Source organism: Eptesicus fuscus, chromosome 15 (genome assembly GCF_027574615.1).
Source record: "Eptesicus fuscus isolate TK198812 chromosome 15, DD_ASM_mEF_20220401, whole genome shotgun sequence".
Classification (NCBI taxonomy): Eukaryota; Metazoa; Chordata; class Mammalia; order Chiroptera; family Vespertilionidae; genus Eptesicus; species Eptesicus fuscus.
In genome coordinates this window covers 3,861,772-3,881,062 of record NC_072487.1, presented here as the reverse complement: position 1 = coordinate 3,881,062, position 19,291 = coordinate 3,861,772, and the positions used below count along the sequence as shown (strand labels likewise).

At 44.4% G+C, this 19,291-nt stretch overlaps 1 pseudogene; it reads left to right on the top strand.

Moving 5' to 3' along the window:
- Positions 1 to 6,409: 6,409 nt before the first annotated feature.
- On the top strand, positions 6,410 to 7,829 carry LOC103297922 (elongation factor 1-alpha 1-like; annotated as a pseudogene).
- The last annotated feature ends 11,462 nt before the right edge of the window (positions 7,830 to 19,291 follow it).

Below are 19,291 nucleotides of genomic sequence, written 5' to 3'. Positions count from 1 at the left end.
GGAAGTTTTCCAAAGACAAAACAGGAACAAATAATTATGGTCGAAATGTCTGTGGTTCCTTGGAAATGCTGCGCTTTTTGTATTTTCCATCATTGTAGTGCAGTTTGAATGAATGTGTATAGTTCAGAGGTCTTCGTGTTCGCATCTTAAAAGTAGGTAATGACCTCATCTTTCAAGCTTGAATTCATTTTTAATTTTATTTTATACAATGTGTAGACAGTTCCCTGTTCTCTGCATTTAGAAGTATAAACAATATAAATCTGTTAATTCTGTAAGTAATTTTTATAATTATGATGTAACTCTATCCTATCCTTAAAACATTTAAAATAAACCCTTTATGTTCAACTTTTGACTATAAATTTTGTGCTCATGAGCAAAATGTGATGTGTAAAACCTGCTTCAAAAAAAGTGTTTAAAGTTTTACTTTAAGATTTTAAGTGACCTTTTTTACCCCTTTCACCACGTGTAAATGTCAGATATACATAAAAACAAATAGAATTTTTATTTGAATGATAATATTTAATAATATCTGAAAGGAGAGGGGGCATTAATCAGTATCCCAAATATATTATATACGTAGTTCCAAATATTAAAGTTTGTGATTGCCATTAATAAGAAATTTTAATTTATCATAAAATTTTTAACTTGTTTAAATAGAATTAAATATGTATTTTATACTTTCATATCTATTCTTGCTTTGTATCCTGCTTATAATGCTTTATGAATATTTAAATAGCAATCTGTGAGATTCTGTAGTAAAAACATCTTAATTTCTCAGTAGTGAGGACAAAGAAATGTAGGTACTACTGTGACCTATATGTATTTTGTTTTACCCACCGGCGTAATTTTAATCAGTGAGGTAAAAAGTAGAGTTTATGATGTGCCTTTGTGAGATTTGTTGTTCTTATGTTTCCTGGTTGAGTTTGGCTTGTCTTGCACAGCCAAGGGGATGCAGGGCGGCCTCCGGCTCTGGCGGGAGGAGCTACAGACAGTGTGGGGGAGATGAACCTGGAAGCGCAGGTACTCCCCTGGGTCGGACCTCAGTTGTAGTCTTGTGGTAACGGAGCTGCAGTTCAGGAAACCTTTCTGCCAGAAAAGAACAAAGCAAGTTTCGTCTGAGTGTTGGTGGTTGCTGACGGCTCTTGGTCAGCGCTCATCAGTCGGGTCTGTTGAGAGCAGTCCTCACTCTTGGGGAACTGCAGGGATGGGCCTGCCTTTTTGTTCCCTCTCAGTACTCAGCTCTGTGATCATAACAGCACTCGCAGATGCTTAGCAAGTACCTTGCCAAGTACTTTCCTCCATTACGTCATTTAATTCTTAATCTTGTGAGGAAGGTGAGACTTCCGTGTTGTACAGGTGGGGAGGAGGGGATGTTGAGTATGTTGTCCAGGATCACAGGGGCTGTCAGGACTCAGACCCTCAACGCTGCTGTGTCAAAGCCTCAAAGTTAAATTACTGCAGTGGGATGATTTGAATAATAGTCTAATTTCTGTGGATAATTTTTGTAACCTTATTAGTAAATAGCAAAATCTTTTATTTCCAAATTGCCTAATAAAAAGTCTTATACTGGTATTAGTTGCTAGAATGTAGGAATCTATGTCTCTGTATAGTAAGAATTAGAACCCAAAGTTATTTTTTTTCCAGCAAAAATAAATACTTTATTTTGGAGAGAAGTCTGCTGAGAGAAATTTAAATAATTTCCATTACAAGAATGTAGATAGGCTTAGTGAATAGAACATCAGTCTGCAGACTGAAGTAGTCCTGGGTTTGATTCTAGTTAAGGGCGCATGTCTTGGTTGTGGGCTCAATCCCCAGTGGGGGGGTGTACAGGAGGCAGCCGATCAATGATTCTCTCTCATCATTGATGTTTCTATCTATCTATCTCTCCCTTCCTCTGAAATTAATGAAAAAATATATTTAAAAAAGAATGTAGGTAATATTTTCTATTTCAAAGATACTTTTCAAAACATGTCATTAAATTAATCCTATATAATAAAGAGCTAATATGCTAATTGGACCAAACAGCAGAACAACCATCCGGACGACCTTCCAGATGAAGCCGAGGCTGCAAGGGGCTGTGAGGACCAAGCAACTTGCACAAATTTCGTGCATCGGGCCTCAAGTATTCTTATAAAATGTGGATTCCTTATGTCCATAGCACAGATTTAAAAAAAAAAAAAATGTTTTGTTGATTTTAGAGAGAGAGGAAGGGAGAGGGATAGAAAATTGAAACAATGATGTGAGAGAATCATCGATCAGCTGACTCCTGCAACTCGGACATGTGCCCTGACCAGGATTCGAACCAGTGACCTCTTGGTGCACAGGCCGACACTCAAATCACTGAGCCACACCAGCCAGGCCATAGGACAAAATCTTATACATAATTTTTATAGTAATTCACTTGTTTTATGTCATGTATTTGTAAGTTTGTTTTTAGTCTTCTAGGTTTCAGAGAACTCAGTGAGTCTTTAAATTATTTTGCCAGGCATTCTTAGATAGTCTCTGTCTGCCCTTATACTGTCCTTAAAACTCTTCTAAGTTTTTGGTAACCAGTGGCAGATGGCTTTCGGGTATTGCCTTGGCACATCATTTTGCATAAATATGACATTGAATTCTTCTTCACTTACCCATGAGGGCACTAGACCAAGTGGCGATGGTGACACTGAAGTATGGGTGGGCCCTTTCCAGGCATTTATTTTTTACATTGGCCATTAATAGGTGAGCAAGCTGCCAGCCACCTTGTAGCACATTTCTGCCTCCACTTTCATCTTCCTCCATTGCTTTCATTTACGCTTGAAAATGCATGCTCTGGGGGAATGTAAGAGCTGGAAGTAACATGTGAACTACCTAAAGTCCTTCATAGGATTGACACATTCTTATAACTTTAAAACTCTGTGTCTTCATGTTGAGTCCCCTGAAGCAGATTATGATGTGAAAAGGACAGAAAGGGAGGTCTTTAAAAACCTTGTTAACATGAGTTATCAACAAATTGAGTTGAAATTTAGCATTCTGAATGGTCTTCAAATATAGATTGCAAAATAGCTTTAAAGCTTTTGCCTTGAATTTTTCTCAACGGATTTGCAAGAAATCTGGTAGTTACTACCCATGCTCTGTGTACACACACCTGTGATAAGCTGTGGGCATTCCCCCTAGAAAACCAAGAGAGGTCCCTGGGGACATGCTCTTTTCCTGAAAGTTGTTCCTAGTTGTGGACTGTTTGTGTTCATTGTGTCTGTTATTTACTAGGGACATTATTTTTACCATAGTGTTGCATTGAGTTGTCCTGTAATACTATGATCAGTAGTTCTAACCACTGGGTGTGTGTGTCTTAATTTGTCCCAAATCTGATGTGCCATACTATGAGAGGCAAGATTGTGGTCTTTTTAGAACAGTTCTGCAGGGGAAATAGAAGGTTAAAGACTCAAAAATGTGTCTGATCGATGGAGTCCATAGTTCGATCGTCCCACAACTGCAGGGACTGCCTCTGAGCAGTCCAAGGGGGAGAGAACACACCAGGGCCCAGGGAACTACGATGTCCATCTGTTTAATTCACATACATTCATAAAAAATTACAGAAATGGCTCAGCCATCGTCACTGGCCCTTTTTTGGGGTTTGGTAATTGTGTTTTTTTAAAGGGTCATGCTCTAAGTGCTTGTGGAAGACCACTGAAGAAGTGCTTTGTGATAAAGTTCTACACACGTGTAACAGCTTGAGCTGCTGTAACAAACAGCACGTGGCTTAAAAAGCAGACATTTATTCTCTGTTCTGGAGGCTGAAAATCCAAGGTCAAGGTGTCAGCAGGGTTGGTTTCTCGTTAGGCCTCTCTCCTGGGCTCGTAGATCACCGTCTTCCTCCTGTACCCTGACATGTCCTTCCCTCTGTGTGTGTCTGTCATGGTCTCTCCTTTTTATAAGGACATAGTCTCTATTAAGCCCCACACTTATGACCTCATTTTAACTTAGTCACCTTTTCAAACACCCAGTCTCCAAATACAGGCACATCTACATATATAAAAGCCTAAGCGACCAGCTGAATGGCCGGTAGCTATGATACGCACTGACCACAGGGGGAAGACACTCAATGCAGGAGCTGCTGAGCGACAGCAACTTTGCAGAGTGCCCTCTATACTCTGGGACCCCTTGGGGGATGTTGGACTGCCGGTTTCGGCCCAATCCCCGTAGGCCAGTCCGAGGGACCCCACCAGAGCACGAGTCCATACACCAGGCCTCTTGTTTTAATGTAAAAGGGGTAGATACACATAGTATGCTAAAAAGAACATTGAAAGCTCCATGAGTTCTAGATCTATTTGCACACTTCCTGCTGGTGTGATCCAGGCAAATGATTTAGCCCTTCTCACATGTTTTCCTTGTCTGTATATGGGAAGCATCCTGCCCTGTGACTCTCCAGTGTGATGCTGACGTGCGTGGTGCAGGCCTGAGCCTCCAGGCTGGCATTGAACCAGGATGCGTGCCTTGTACAGATAGAAGCTTTGTTCTTTAACACCTTGCCATGTGTGCTTTGATTTTTTTAATCTTTGAGATCACACTTTAGTTCCACATGGTTTCGTTTATTATATAATGCCAGGAAGATTTTCGTTTTTATGTTTTTTCAGAAAACTAGCATCTGCATATATAACAATTGTAATAATAAGCACCCTTGAAATGTTAGTGGGATGGTCCATCCACATTTTTTATTTTAGTGTAACTGAGGGCTAGACTGTAAGTCTAAGCTTTTTGAATAAAGGTACGTGTCTGTTGACGTTTTCACGTCACAGCAGTCACAAGCACTAACCTGCTTTTGTGAAATGTGTTGCTGGACTTTGCAATGTCAGGCAATGGTCTGATGGGTAGTAATTTAAATAGCAGGTCTACTTTCAGAACGAATTGCTATCAAAGAGGGAAGCTGCCTTTATTATTAAATACTAGAGGCCTGGTGCGTGAAATTTGTGCACGGAGGGGGGGTTCCCTCAGCCCAGCCTGCACCCACTCCAATCGGGGACTCCTCGGGGGACACCCCTCTCACAATCTGGGACCGCTGGCTCCTAACCACTCACCTGCCTGATTGCCCCTAACCTCTATGCCTGCCTGCCTGATCGCCCCTAACTGCCCTCCCCTGGTGGCTTGATTGAGCCCCCAACTGCTCTCCCCTGCTGGCCTGATCTCACCCCCAACGGCCTCTGCCTGCCTGATCACCCCTAACTGCCCTCCCCTGCCAATCTGATCTCGCCCCCAACTGCCCTCCCCTGCCAGCCTGATCTTTCCCCTAACTGTTCTCCCCTGCTGGCCTGATTGCCCCTAACTGCCTCTGCCTACCTGATCACCCCTAACTGCTCTCCTCTGCCAGCCAATTTGGTTCTGATTGGTCAATTTCTATGCCAGTCAGCGTCAAAAGCTCCGCCTCCTAGGCAGACATTGCTCCTCACAGTTGACCCAGATTTGGTTCTGATTGGTCAGTTTCTATGCCAGTCAGCGACTCTGGGCCTATCAATGGGTCCTGATCAGAAAGGCAGGGCTGATCAGCAGCCCTGGTGGAGGCCTGGAGAGAAATAGAGGCGAGGCTGTTGGCCAGGCCGGGAGAGAAGGAGAGGCAAGTTCTGATCAATGGCTGCCACAGAGGCTACGGATCAGACCCTGCCTCTCTCTCTGCAGGCCTCTCCGGGCCTGATCCGCAGCCCCCTAGGCCAGTGGTCGGCAGCTGCAGCTCGAGAGCCACATGCAGCTCGCGAGCCGCGGTTTGCCACGCTGTTGACTAATGAGTTTGCCGACCACTGACCTAGACTCTTGATTCCAATAATTACAGGCTGTTGTTGTTCCTTGTGATTAAGCCCCTATCCAGTGGTAGGCAAACTCATTAGTCAACAGAGCGGCAAACCTCAGCTCTCGAGCCGCAGTTTGCCGACCACTGCCCCAGGCAGTCATTGCTGGGTTGGGGCGCTGGCAGTGGCCCCAGTCAATGCTGGGACGCCACCAACCCAGCATTGACTTCCAGTCTGGTTGAGCCTTTGGTTGTAACGGTTGTTACAACCCTGGCTCTTTATTGTATAGATTTTTTTTGGTTTCAGAGAGGGAGAGAGAGACATCAATGATGAGAGAGAATCATTGATCAGTTGCCTCCTGCATGACCCCTACTGGGGATCGAGCCTGTAACCCAGGCATGTGATGAGATCAGTGCTCAACCACTGAGCCACACCGTCTGGGTAGAAGCTGTATTTTAAAAAGGACAGTTATGCCCAATGAATTGTAGCTGTGTGTGCAGTGGGGGGTAGGGATCACTGCTTTCCACCCCTGGTAGGCCTTGGTGCACTTTGTTGAATCACTTCTTTGCCCTCTCCCATGATAATTTGAAATTGGTTCTGTGGAGAAGTTTTAAAAGTAGATTATGGTTTTTCGCAACGGGTTTGCAGCCAGAACACAGGTGTGAAAACCACCATTAACTCAAACCCAAGATGGGAAAGGAAAAGACTCACATCAACATCGTCGTCATTGGACACATAGATTCTGGCAAGTGTACTACTACTGGCCATCTGATCTACAAATGTGGTGGCATCGACAAAAGAACCATTGAGAAATTTGAGAAGGAGGCTGCTGAGATGGGGGAAGGGCTTCTTCAAGTATGCCTGGGTCTTGGATAAACTGAAAGCTGAACGGGAGCGAGGTATCACCACTGATATCTCCCTGTGGAAGTTTGAGACCAGCAAGTATTATGTGACCATCATTGATGCCCCAGGACACAGAGATTTCATCAAAAACATGATTACAAGCACATCTCCGGCTGACTGCTGTCCTGATTGTGGCTGCTGATGCTGGTGAATTTGAAGCAGGCATCTCCCAAAAATGGGCAGACCCATGAGCATGCCCTCCTGGCCTACACACTGGGTGTGCGACAGCTGATTGTTGGTGTTAACAAAATGGATTCCACTGAGCCACCTTACAGCCAGAAAAGATACAAGAAAATTGTTAAAGAAGTCAGCACCTACATGAAGAAAATTGGCTACAACCCTGACACAGTAGCATTTGTGCCAATTTCTGGTTGGAATGGTGACAACATGCCGGAGCCAAGAGCTAATATGCCTTGGTTCAAGGGATGGAAGGTCACCGTAAAGATGGCAGTGCCAGTGGAACCACGCTGCTTGAAGCTCTGGATGGCATCCTGCCACCAACTCGTCCAACTGACAAGCCCTGCGTCTGCCCCTCCAGGATGTCTACCAAACTGGTGGTATTGGAACTGCCCCTGTGGGCAGAGTGGAGACTGGTGTTCTCAAGCCCGGCAGGTGGTCACCTGTGCTCCAGTCAACGTTACAACTGAATGAAGTCCGTGGAAATGCGCCGTGAAGCTTTGAGTGAAGCTCTTCCTGGGGACAATGTGGGCTTCAACGTCAAGAACGTGTCTGTCAAAGATGTTTGTGGCAATGTGGCTGGTGACAGCAAAAATGACCCACTAATGGGAGCAGCTGGCTTCATAGCTCAGGTGATTATCCCGAAGCCCCCAGGCCATGTCAGTGCTGGATATGCACCTGTGCTGGACTGGCACACAGCTCCTATTGCTTGCAGATTTGCTGAGCTATAGGAGATCGATTGTCGTTCTGGGGAAAAGCTGGAAGATGGCCCCAAGTGTTTGAAATCTGGTGATCCCGCCATCATTGATATGGTTCCTGGCAAGGCCCTGTGTGTTGAGAGCTTCTCTGACTGCCCTCCTCTGGGCCGTTTCGCTGTTCGTGACACGAAACAGACAGTTGCTGAGGGTGTTAACAAAGCAGTGGGCAAGAAGGCAGCGGGAGCTGGCCGTCACCAAGCCCGCCCAGAAAGCTCAGGAGCTAAATGAGCATTAACCCCAATACCTGCCGCCACCCAGCCTTACTCAGTGGTGGAAGAACGGTCTCAGGACTGTTTGTCTCAATTGGCCACTTAAGTTTAATAGTAAAAGCCTGGTTAATGGCTACAGTGCATCATAAAACCTCAGAAGGAAAGGAGAATGTTTTGTGGACCATTTGGTTCTTTTGTGTGTGTGGCAGTTTTTAAGTCATTAGTTTTTAAAATCAGTACTTTTTCATGGAAACAACATGACCAAAAATCTGCCACAGAATTTTGAGACCCATTAAAATAACAAAGCTTAATGAGAAAATAAATAAATAAAAGTAGGTTATGTTTCTAGGGGGGGTACAGCTTACAGGCGTTAAAGTTCACTGTAGTTTCTGGACATCCCATCCTAAATTTCTGGTATGGGTAGTAGCCTTGGTCCCACACTCTTTCTAAGCAGAGCCAGCTGCTTTATTTAAAGCCACAGAATCTCACTCGGGTTCAACGTGAGCTTGAGAGAAATAACCAGCACGATTGCCAGGGGTGTGGTGAAGGCCAGCGCAGCTGGGCTACTGCGTGTTTCTCCAGCGCCTGGGGGATGGAGGCTGGGGGTTCCGAGAGCACGTTTTTGTCCTGAGAGAGCGAAGCTACGCAGCTGCTGACAGCACTGATGACTCACCAGGTTCTGCTCCTGTGCCTGCTCCACGGAGGGCTCCCCTCACCGCTGCCTCTTAGGCATCGTAATTCTTAGTGAAGCCAGCATGGTGTTTGGCTTTTCGAGAACACAAAAAGTAAAACAAAATTGCACTGTATTTTCAATTTAGTCCTAATTCTCCCAGCTGACTAGCCAACAGCATGTTGGTCCTTTGGCGTCCACAGGGTAGCTTCTGCCCGCCTCCCCCGGAAGCCGCGCGCACCTCGGGGTGGCAGGAGGCCAGGTCCTGGCCGGTCACGCTGCATCCGCTGCCCTGGGTTTATGCGCACACTGCCCTAGTGGATCATGAATTGCAAGGTGAAGTTTCAAGTTGCTAGTTTCTGTATCTTCATAATCTAAAATATCCTAAAACTGTTTCATTTTCCTGTTTAAAAACAATTCTAGTTACGGCGTCAGGCTGGAGCAGGGTGGAGTGCTGGGCGTGGGTTTGGGTAGACAGCCATCGTAACTTTAACTGGGTGAATTACCCAATTCAGTAAGGCTCTGTATTCCTACCTCTGCCATCAGTGGGCAAAGACCAGCTTTACATCTCAGAAACCAAGGTGGGTTTTTTTTTTCTTTTGTTAATCCTCACCTGAGGATATTTTTTCCATTGTTTTTCAGAGAAGGGAGGGAGGAAGGGAGGGGGAGAGAGCGAGAAACTTTGATGTGAGGGAGACACAGATTGGTTGCCTCCCACATACGCCCAGACGGGGTGGGGAATGTACCCATAACCTAGGTACATGCCCTTGACCAGGAATTGAACCCACAACCCTTCAGTGTGTGGGTATTTTCATATCTTCCTTATACTGTGGAGAGAATCCTGGTTTGTTTTTAAAATTGACTTCAGAGAGAGAAAGAGAGAGAGAGATCAATTTGTTGTTCATTTAATTTATGCATTAACTGTTTGCTTCTTGTATGTGCCCTGACCAGAGATGGAAGCCACAACCTTGGCCTATCAGGACAATGAGCTACCTGGCCAGGGCGAGAGAATCCTAGTTTTGACTTAATAGTTCCTTTTATAATCAACCATATTACCAATATTCCTTTGCTCTTTGTGAAATCATGATGTCTATAAGATAAAATTGTCATACCTTTATTAAGGGTCCTTTTTAAGGACCATCTATATATATAAAAGCCTAATATGCTAATTGTCCCTCCAACTGTGCGACTGTTTGACCAGTCATTATGATGTGCACTGACCACCAGGGGGCAGATGCTCCACCCAATAGGCTAGCTTGCTGCTGGGGTCTGGCTGATCAGGACTGGGTGAGATGGGCTGGACACGCCCTGGAGCCCTCCTGCAATCCCTCCCCAGTCCTGATCGTGCACCAGTGGGGTCCCTCGGCCTGGCCTGCACACTCTTGCAATCCGGGACCCCTTGGGGGATGTCAGAGAGCCAGTTTTGCCTGATCCCCGCAGGCCAAGCTGAGGAACCCCACCAGTGCACAAAACCGTGCACCGGGCCTCTAGTGTTAATATAATTTTGTGCTTGTTTTTTTAAAAAAAATATTTTTATTGATTTCGAGGAAAGGACAGGGAGAGATAGAAACATCAGTGATGAGAATCATCGATCAGCTGTCAACTGCACGCTCCACACTGGGGGTCAAGCCTGCAACCCAGGCATGTGCCCTGACCAGGAATCGAACCGTGACCTCCTGGTTCATAGGCTGATACTCAACCACTCCATTTTCTTTTTATAATCTTTAAAGGGAAGACTTAGAAATTTTGTTTCATGAAAATTGTTCAATGGTTAAGTCCTTGTTCACCAGGAAGTACTATCTGGAGCAATCTTTTGCAAAAGCACTGGATTTCTGAAACTGAGAAAACAATTCCCGTGAAGGGAAGGATGTGAGCACAGCGCTGAGGAAGTGCCCAGGGGACTCAGCATTAGCACACACTCCCTGGGCAGGGTCCTCTCCAGTTCGCCGCGTGTCCATCATTCCCAGCGCAGCTTTCGAGTGCCCGCAGCACGTGAAGTCACCAGGCAGAGTCAGGACGAGCCTCCGCTGTGCTAGCCTCCACCAGGGCTCTCTGCCGCTGCACAGCCTTCCCCAAAGGCCAGGCCTGTGTCCCAGGCCAGCTGGTGTCGGTGCTGTCACCTGTCGTCACTGCTGTGAAGTCCAGGGAGCAGCCAGGCCTGATGGCAGTGGCGAGTGTAGTCCCTGGTCATGTATCCTACCAGCTGGACACTGAGAGGGCACTCAGACCTCAGAAGTCAGGGTGCCCATGGCCCCCAGGGACCCTGCTGCCCAGCCTCCCCTCAGGCTGTCTCCTGGAAGGAGCTGTGAGAACTGCTTTCTTTGTCCCGAGATCTGTCCTGTAGCTGCCATCTCAGTTACACTCCTGTTGTAGATGTCACAGGCCCAGGAAGAAGGGCTTCACAGCTGGGGAGCCGCCCCGGCGCCCAGTGGCTGTGGCCGTGCTGGATTTGCAGCTCGAGGAGCTGGCCCTGCGCTGGGTCGGGAAGAGCGGTGTTTGGTTGCAGGCCTGGTGGCAGTCAGGAGCAGCCCCTCCCGCCTTTCACCGCACCTGGGGACTTGGGACTGCAGAGCAGCAAGCAGCCCAGTGGCCTGTTGGCTGATGTGACCATTGTCTTTAACACACATTGGTCCCGTCTTCTCATGTCTTTATTTCCCTTTCCCAGTCAACAGTCACATGCTTTTAATCATCTCTCGTGAGTCCAGATGAACCCTTCCAGAAAATTCAGTTGGTACCTTATATCTTTAAAAGGCGGCTTTTTGTGTGCTTTTTCCTCAGTGTCTGACATTGTGCTTATAACTTATTATTAAGTTATTGACTCCTCTGAGGCAAAAAGGGGTTAGAGCCAGGAAATGGGAATTTATTACACATTAATTTTGCTAATCATCAGGCATAGATGGTCTTTACGAAAGACCTGTGGAAGTGAGAAATTCTTGGCTGCGTCTCAGTGCCCTGTGAGGAGCAGCTGCATGCATGGCTGTGGATGGAGGATATTGTATTCAGATTCCTGGTCTTCACACACTGGAATGGGGACCCAGGAACCTGCTATCAAAGAAGCACTCTCCAGACTCTCTGTCTTGGATCTTGGGGGTAGTTAAACGACACGGAGCTTTTAATATTTGCAAGGCTGTATCTCAGGGGTGATGAGGACATGCTTGTACGTTTCTAATAACCTTGGCCGGATCTTCTACTGTTGTAAAGCTCCAGATTAATTTTTAAAAAATATATTTTATTGATTTTTTTACAGAGAGGAAGAGAGAGGGATAGAGAGTTAAAAACATCGATGAGAGAGAAACATCCATCAGCTGCCTCCCGCACACCCCCTAACTGGGGATGTGCCCGCAACCAAGGTACGTGCCCTTGACCGGAATCGAACCTGGGACCCTTGAGTCCACAGGCCGACGCTCTATCCACTGAGCCAAACCGGTTTGGGCTCCAGATTAATTTTTATATCAATACTAGAGGCCCAGTGCACGAATTTGTGCACGGGTGGGGTCCGGTCGGCCTGGCCCCAATTGGGGCAGATCGGGGCTGGGCCTGTCAGGAGGAGGAGATGGTGGGAGGTTGGCCAGCCGGCCCATCCCGGTTGGGGCCCGATCAGAGCCAGGCTGGCTGGGAGGAGAGGCTGAGGGTGATTGGCCCGTGGGCCCCGCTCCTGATTGCTGTGGGGGGCCAATTGGGGGTGGGGCTGCCCATGGGGAGGGGCTGTGGGTGGTAGGCAGGCCAGCCCCACCCCCGATTGGTGTGGGGGAGCAATCGGAGGTGGAGCTGACTGGGGGAGGGGCCGCGGACTGATCAGGGTGGTGAAGGCTGATCGGGGGTGGGGCTGGCGGGGGGGAAGGACTGTGGGGGGGTTGGCCAGCTGGCCCCACCCCCCAATCGGGCAGGTTCACTGGCCACAGTGGGCATCATAGCGACTGGTCATTCCGGTCATTACGGCATTCTGGTCGCTAGCTTTTTATACACTGAGTGGCCAAATTATTATGATCTCTGAATGCATAATAATCTGGTCACTCAGTGCACACACATATATTAGAGGCCCGGTGCATGAATTCGTACATGGGTGGGGTCCGGCCAGCCTGGCCAGTGGGAGGGGACATGGGCAGTTGGCCAGCCTGCCTGCTGGTCGAACTCCTGGTCGAGGGGACAATTTGCATATTAGCCTTTTATTATATAGGATATACACTGAGTGACCAGATTATTATGCGTTCAGAAATCATAATAATCTGGCCACTCAGTGTATATATAGATAAGAGTCTTATTCTTAAAAGACTGGAACTGTGGACGACTAAAGCTGTTCTGTCTGGGGTTCTGTGACTGTGTTGTTCAGGTTGCTCAGATCATCAGCACATGGCATTCCTATGTTTTGCTTGTTTACAGCCAGGCTATGCTAGTTCCAGTGACCCTCATCTGCTGTCGGCCATTAGGAAGACTTTTGGTGGAAAACAGGCCTCACGCTTTCACATTCAAATGATGTTGGTAATCTCATCAGAAACAAACTCAGGTCTCTTCAGATTACTTCATTTTGTTCCTGGAAGGATACCCAGTAATACGTTTTAAAACAAAACAAATAGAGCCCTGACTGGTGTATCCAAGTGGTTAGAGGGTTGGCTCATACACCAGAGGGTCGAGGGTTTGATTCCCGTCAAGGGCACCTACCTGGATTGCAGGTTCGATCCCTGGCCCTGGTTGGGGTATGTGCGGAAGACAGCAACCTCTCTCTCTCTCTCTCTCTCTCTCTCTCTTTCTCTCTCTCTCTCCCACTCTCTCTAAAAGTGAATGGAAAAATATAAAATATTCTCAGGTGAGGATTAACAAACATACACACACCCAAAAAACAACAGAAAACCTACAGGACAGGGAAATCCTTGTATCAAATGATTTTCGCCTACAGGATGCTGTCTCATTCTCTCACACATTAATTTAACTTTGGGAATTGGATTGATATTTTATAACTCTGGAAGATATTATTTATTACAAGAAACCAACTACTTTAAATAGGAACAAAATAATAGTATTTCAACACAATTTATTTGTCATGTACACTTGGAGTTTCTCTGAATAACCACCTTAGCTGTGTGTTTGACAGAATTCATATAAGGGGTTGGAACTTGGCCTACAAACCACCTGAATTACCACATGGGCATCTGTGTGCGCAGGGCCTGATGCTGAACACGCCAGTGCTCACTTTCTAGATAGCTCCAGTAGTCTGATTACTGCGCTGTACTGCATAGGTAGAGAAGGAGAGAGGTCTTAATATGCTTCGGGTTTTTAGAATCTGAGAGACAGAACTTGAATTGGTTAACTAGCAAACTGTGTTTTATATTAAATTTGTTACCTTTGTGCAAAATATATATTAAATGAATATTATATAGAAATTGATAAAATAAATTGAACATCACATCCTAAGAAGTACTAAGTAAAACACAATATATCCAAATTAATGGACACAGCTAAACAGTGCTTAGAGGGAAATTTATAGCTGTAAATACCTGTATTACAAGGATCTGATATCAATACTCTAAGCTTCCACCTTAGCTAGAAAAAGAAGAGCAAAATAAATATAAATCAAACAGAAAGAAAAAGATCAATATGGAAACCAGTGAAATATAAAACAAAAACAATAGAGAAAAAGTAATAAAACCAATAGTTGGGTCTTTGAAAAGATCAACACTTTTGGCAAAGCTTTAATTATTCTGAGCAAGAAAGAAACACAAATCACTGTCAGGAATGAAAGGGGGGACATTACTACCAACCCTACAGAAATGAAAAGAATTGTAAAGAAATGCTATGAATTACTTAATTCCAACACCTGGGACAACTCAAGTGAAATGGATAAGACTTAGACAAATGACCAAAACTTAGTCAAGAAGAATTAGAAAATCTCAATAGATCTATAGCAAAGAAATTGACTAGAAAGTAAACTCTTCTCATGAAATAAAGCCCAGGGCCAGATAGCTTCACTGGCAAATGCTACCAGACGTGTAAAAAAGAAATGCCAATGTGAGTCTTTCACAGACTCAGAAAATAGAAGAGGGTATACTTATCACCTCTATGCTATGAGGTCTCTATTACCCTGACACCAAAGCCAGACAAAAACATCACAAGAATACTACAGACCAATTTCCCTCAAATGTAGATCCAAAAAAACTTAAATCCAGTGACAAAATCAAGTCAGCAAGGTTATAAGATAAAAGAGCTATGTATAAAAATTAATTGCATTTCTCTATATACAATAAATACAGCAATGAACTACCCAAAATGGAATTAATTACATTCATAACAGCATCAAAAAGTTAAAATATTTAGGAATAAATTTAATAAAAGTGTAAGGTTGTACCCTAAAACCTAAATATTAAAGGAGGTCTAAATAAAGGGAGAGACTTTCCATGTTCATGGTTCAGCAGACTCATTATTAATGTGGCAGTCCCTATAAGAATCCCAGCAGGCTTTGCTGGAGGAATGAATAAACTGATCCAAAAATTTTAACAGAAATGCAGAAGACTCAGAATAGCAAAAAGAATATCTTACCTAATAATAGACAAACATGTAAATTGACCGTACCTCTGCTACACCACCAGCCAATCAGGAGTGGTATGCAAATTAACCCAACAAAGATGGTTAATTTGCATACACAGGCTCCGAGTGATGGGGGTAGGACGCTTGCGTCATCACCATGGTGACGACACAGGTGTTCTGCCCCATCCCTGGTCTCTCAGGGCCTCTGGGCAGCGTGAGAAGGCAGGGCCAGAATGGAAAGAGGCGGCTCCAGAGCCTGAGCGGAAAGGGGCTGGGCCGGAGTGGAAAGGTGGTGCTGGCAGCCAGGGAAAGGAAAGCCCATTCTAGCATGAATCTTCATGCATCGGGCTTCTAGTTGAAAAATAAAAAGAAATTTGGAGAACTAATACTTCCTGATTTCAAAACTTACTATGAATCAACAATAACCCAGATAGCATTGTACTGGGATGGGTATATATCTACTAGTAGATTGATCTGTCTATCTACCTACCTACCTATCACCTATCTCAGTGATACAATTGAAAGTCCTGAAATTAATCTACATTTATGGTTAATTGGTTTTCCTTAGAGGTAGGAAAGTAATTCATTGGAAAAAAAGATTGCCCTTTCAACAAATGAGGCTGGAATAATTGGATATTCACATTTGAAAAGCTGAATTTATACACTTCATCATAATGAACTGTACTAGTAGACCTAAATGTTAGAGCTGGAACTATAAAACTTAGAAGAAATCAGAGATGAGAATATTCATGACCAAGCTTTCTTATATACAACATCAAAACCACAATCCATAAAAAATAAAGTTGATAAATTAGACTTCATCAAAATTAAAATCTTTTGTTAAGAAAATGAAAAAAACCACAGACTGAGAGGAAATATTTGCAAATTATATTGATAAAGGATTGGAATCCAGAATATATTAAGGCCTCTTTAACAAGAAGACAGTCCAAGTAAAAGTGCAAAAGATTTGAGTAGATTGCTCTGAAGAAAATATGCAAATTGCCAATAAACACACAAAAAGATACTCAACATCCTTAGTCAATAAGGAAATGCAAATTATACCTGAGATACTACTTCCTACTCACCACCACGACTAATCCAAGAAACAGGCAGAGACAAATGTTTGTAAAGGTGTGGAAAAACTGCTGCAACTCTGGATAACAGTTTAGTAGTTTCTTTGAAAGTTAAATATAAATTTATCATAAGACCCTAGATTCCTAGGAATATACACATAAGAATTGAAAGGCAGTGTGTCTACAGAAAATGTAATATTATAGCAGCATTGTTCATAATAGCCCCAATTTCCACCAGCCAGTGAACGGCCAGCACAGCACCATGTCCACACTGGGGCACTGCTCAGGAAGAGGAATGAATGACACATGCTACGTGAGGAACCTCAAACAAGCAAAATGAAAGAAGCCAGATGAAAAACACCACGCATATGATTTAATTTACAGGAAATGTCCCATGGAAGGAAAATTAGACATGGAGAGTTGATGACTGTTGGCGGAGCGGGAAGGGGCTGGAATGGAGACCACCTGCCAACGAGCACTGGCAGTCTTCTCGGGGTGAGGGACGTGTTTAACATTTTGCACTCAGATGTCGAGTGTGACGACACGGTTAGCATTAGAATAAAGGAATCGAGAAAAAAGCAAGCGAGTGCAAAGGGTTTGATTGTGGCAATGGTTGAACAACTCAATTTACTAAAATGAATTGTTCACTTAAAATATATAGTTGTTGTTTTTTATTTCAGAGAGGAAGGGAGAGGGAGAGAGAAACAGAAACATCAATGATGAGAGAGTCATCGATCAGCTGCCTCCTGCATGCCCTGACTGGGGATCAAGCCAGCACCCCAGGTATGTGCCCTGACCAGGAATTGATCCGTGACCTCTTGGTTCATAGGTTGACACTCAACCACTGAGCCACACTAGCTGGGCTAAAATAGGTTTTTATGATCTACTAGCTGTACCCAGCCACGCGTTGCTGTGGCTCAGTCTGGTTAAATGGAAAAGAAAGAAAAGAAAAAGCGCACGTTTCTAATATGTTTAATTTCACAATGCTTGTGGGTATACAATATGTTTTGTTGTTCCATTGTCTGTGCAGATATAGAGATTGTCTGGTTTGCCGACTCTAGAACACACAACATATAATTGTCCATGTGAGAAGCAATCCGTGTCTAGATCTAAACCGCACAATTCTAAAGATTGGCCCTGAGCTTTGTTGATGGTGATTGCAAACGCCAATTGAATTGGAAATTGCAATCTCTTAAACTGAAATGGCATATCCGTTGGAATCATAGGAATGCGAGGAATGAGGACATCTTCACCTTTGAAAGGTCCTGTCAAGATTGTTGCTTCTACGACGTTGCTCATTAATTTTTTTACTGCAAGCCGCGTAGTGTTGCAAAGCTTTGGCTGGTTGATATTTTGCAACATGATAATTGGCACGCCGATTTTCAATTGCAGTACGTGCGGTGGCATCCCTGACAGATCGCGAGTGAATTCAAAAATTCTGTTGGATAATTAACCGCTTCATCTGCTTCCACAACAGTGTCGACGGACTTGTATGTGACTGCCTCGCTTTGAATGTTAGACTGAAGAATATTGTTAAGTTCGTAGACTTCTTTGTTCTTGGCCGCAAGAATAGCTCGTTCACTCAGCCAATTGTGATTCTTATAATTGGTTTGAATATTGGGAAATACTTTTTAAATCAATTCTTCTTTTGACGTCACTAAATTGCAGAAGTTATGAGGCAATGAAATTCGTCCTGAGGTCAGATCAACTGGCACCTTTCCATTCCCAATTTCCAGCAATTGATGTGAGAATATCTCAGCTGATCAATCGTTTTGCAGCTGGACACGCATATTTGTAGTTAATTTTAACGTCTTTACGTGTCGCCACAAAGTAGAGTATTTCAGGCAAGCATTTATTTCGTCTGCTGGTGTCGATCGCGGAATTACAGGTAATGTTTGCCTGAAATCTCCTGCAAGCAATATCAATGCATTCCCAAATGGTCTGATGTTTCCACGCAAATCTTGCAATGATCGATCAAGAGCCTCGAATGATTTTTTGTGCGCCATTGTGCATTCATCCCAAACAATAAGTTTGCATTTCTGCAATACTTTTGCCATGCCGGATGCTTTGGAAATGTTGCACGTGAGAGTTTCAATGAATTGCATGTTCAATGGCAATTTCAAAGTGGAATGAGCAGTTCTTCCACATGGTAGCAATGTCGCAGCTATCCCGGATGACACAAGAGCTAAGGCTATGTCATTTTGGGATCGAATTGCTGCCAGAATAAATCTAATTAGGAATGTTTTACCAGTTCCTCCTGGCACATCTAAGAAGATTTTTCCAACCCCGTTATTGACAGTTTGCATTATTTGATCGTAAATGCCTTTTTGCTCAAGCGTTAGCTTAGGAATATTTGATTGCACATATGACAAAAGATCACCTGTGTTGTATTTTGTTCACGACGCAATTCTACATCGAACGAAGCAGCAGCAGATCGATTCGGTATGGCATTCCCAATTGATTGAGAATTTTGTTCGCGATTTCTAAGCACAAATTTTCAATCATTATCAACATTGAAATGGAATCGTAAAATTGGAAATTTGGAAATCATAAATGGATCATAAATTGGAAACATTGAAATGGAATCGTAAAATATTTAGTATAGCGTGTGTTGCTTTTACGTCCAACAGATGGCGCTGTTTTCAAAAAAAGCATGTTTTTACCTGTCACAGGTGTGACATCTATATAATACTAGGTATAAGGTATATAAAAACACGCGCATATTTGAATGCAACGTTGTGTCAAAATTTCAAAGCAATCGGTGAACTTTCGAAGATTTAAGATTTTGAACAAACGAACATTTACATTTTTATTTATATAGATATATATATAAAAGTCTAAGCAACTGAATGACCTGTCAACCGGTTGCTATGACACTCACTGACCACCAGGGGGGCATATGCTCAACGCAGGAGCTGCCCCTTGGTGGTCAGCGCACTCCCACAGCAGGAGCGCCATTCAGCTGACTGACCCGTCCAGGTGGCCCACCAGCCAGGCGGCAGCCACTCACTTCCTCAGTAGTCCTGTAGGTCCAATTTCTGGAGAATGGGCCAGGCACCGATGAACCTGTGATGCCAGCATGATCCCAATAGCACTGCCGGCCTCCTGGAAGTCGACCTCGGGCACTGCGGCTGCTTCCCCTCCCTAGACACTCTGCAAGGAAGAAACGAAATAAAAACGGCCATCAGGTGGCTCCCAACAACTGGCGCAAACATCAGTGGGATGG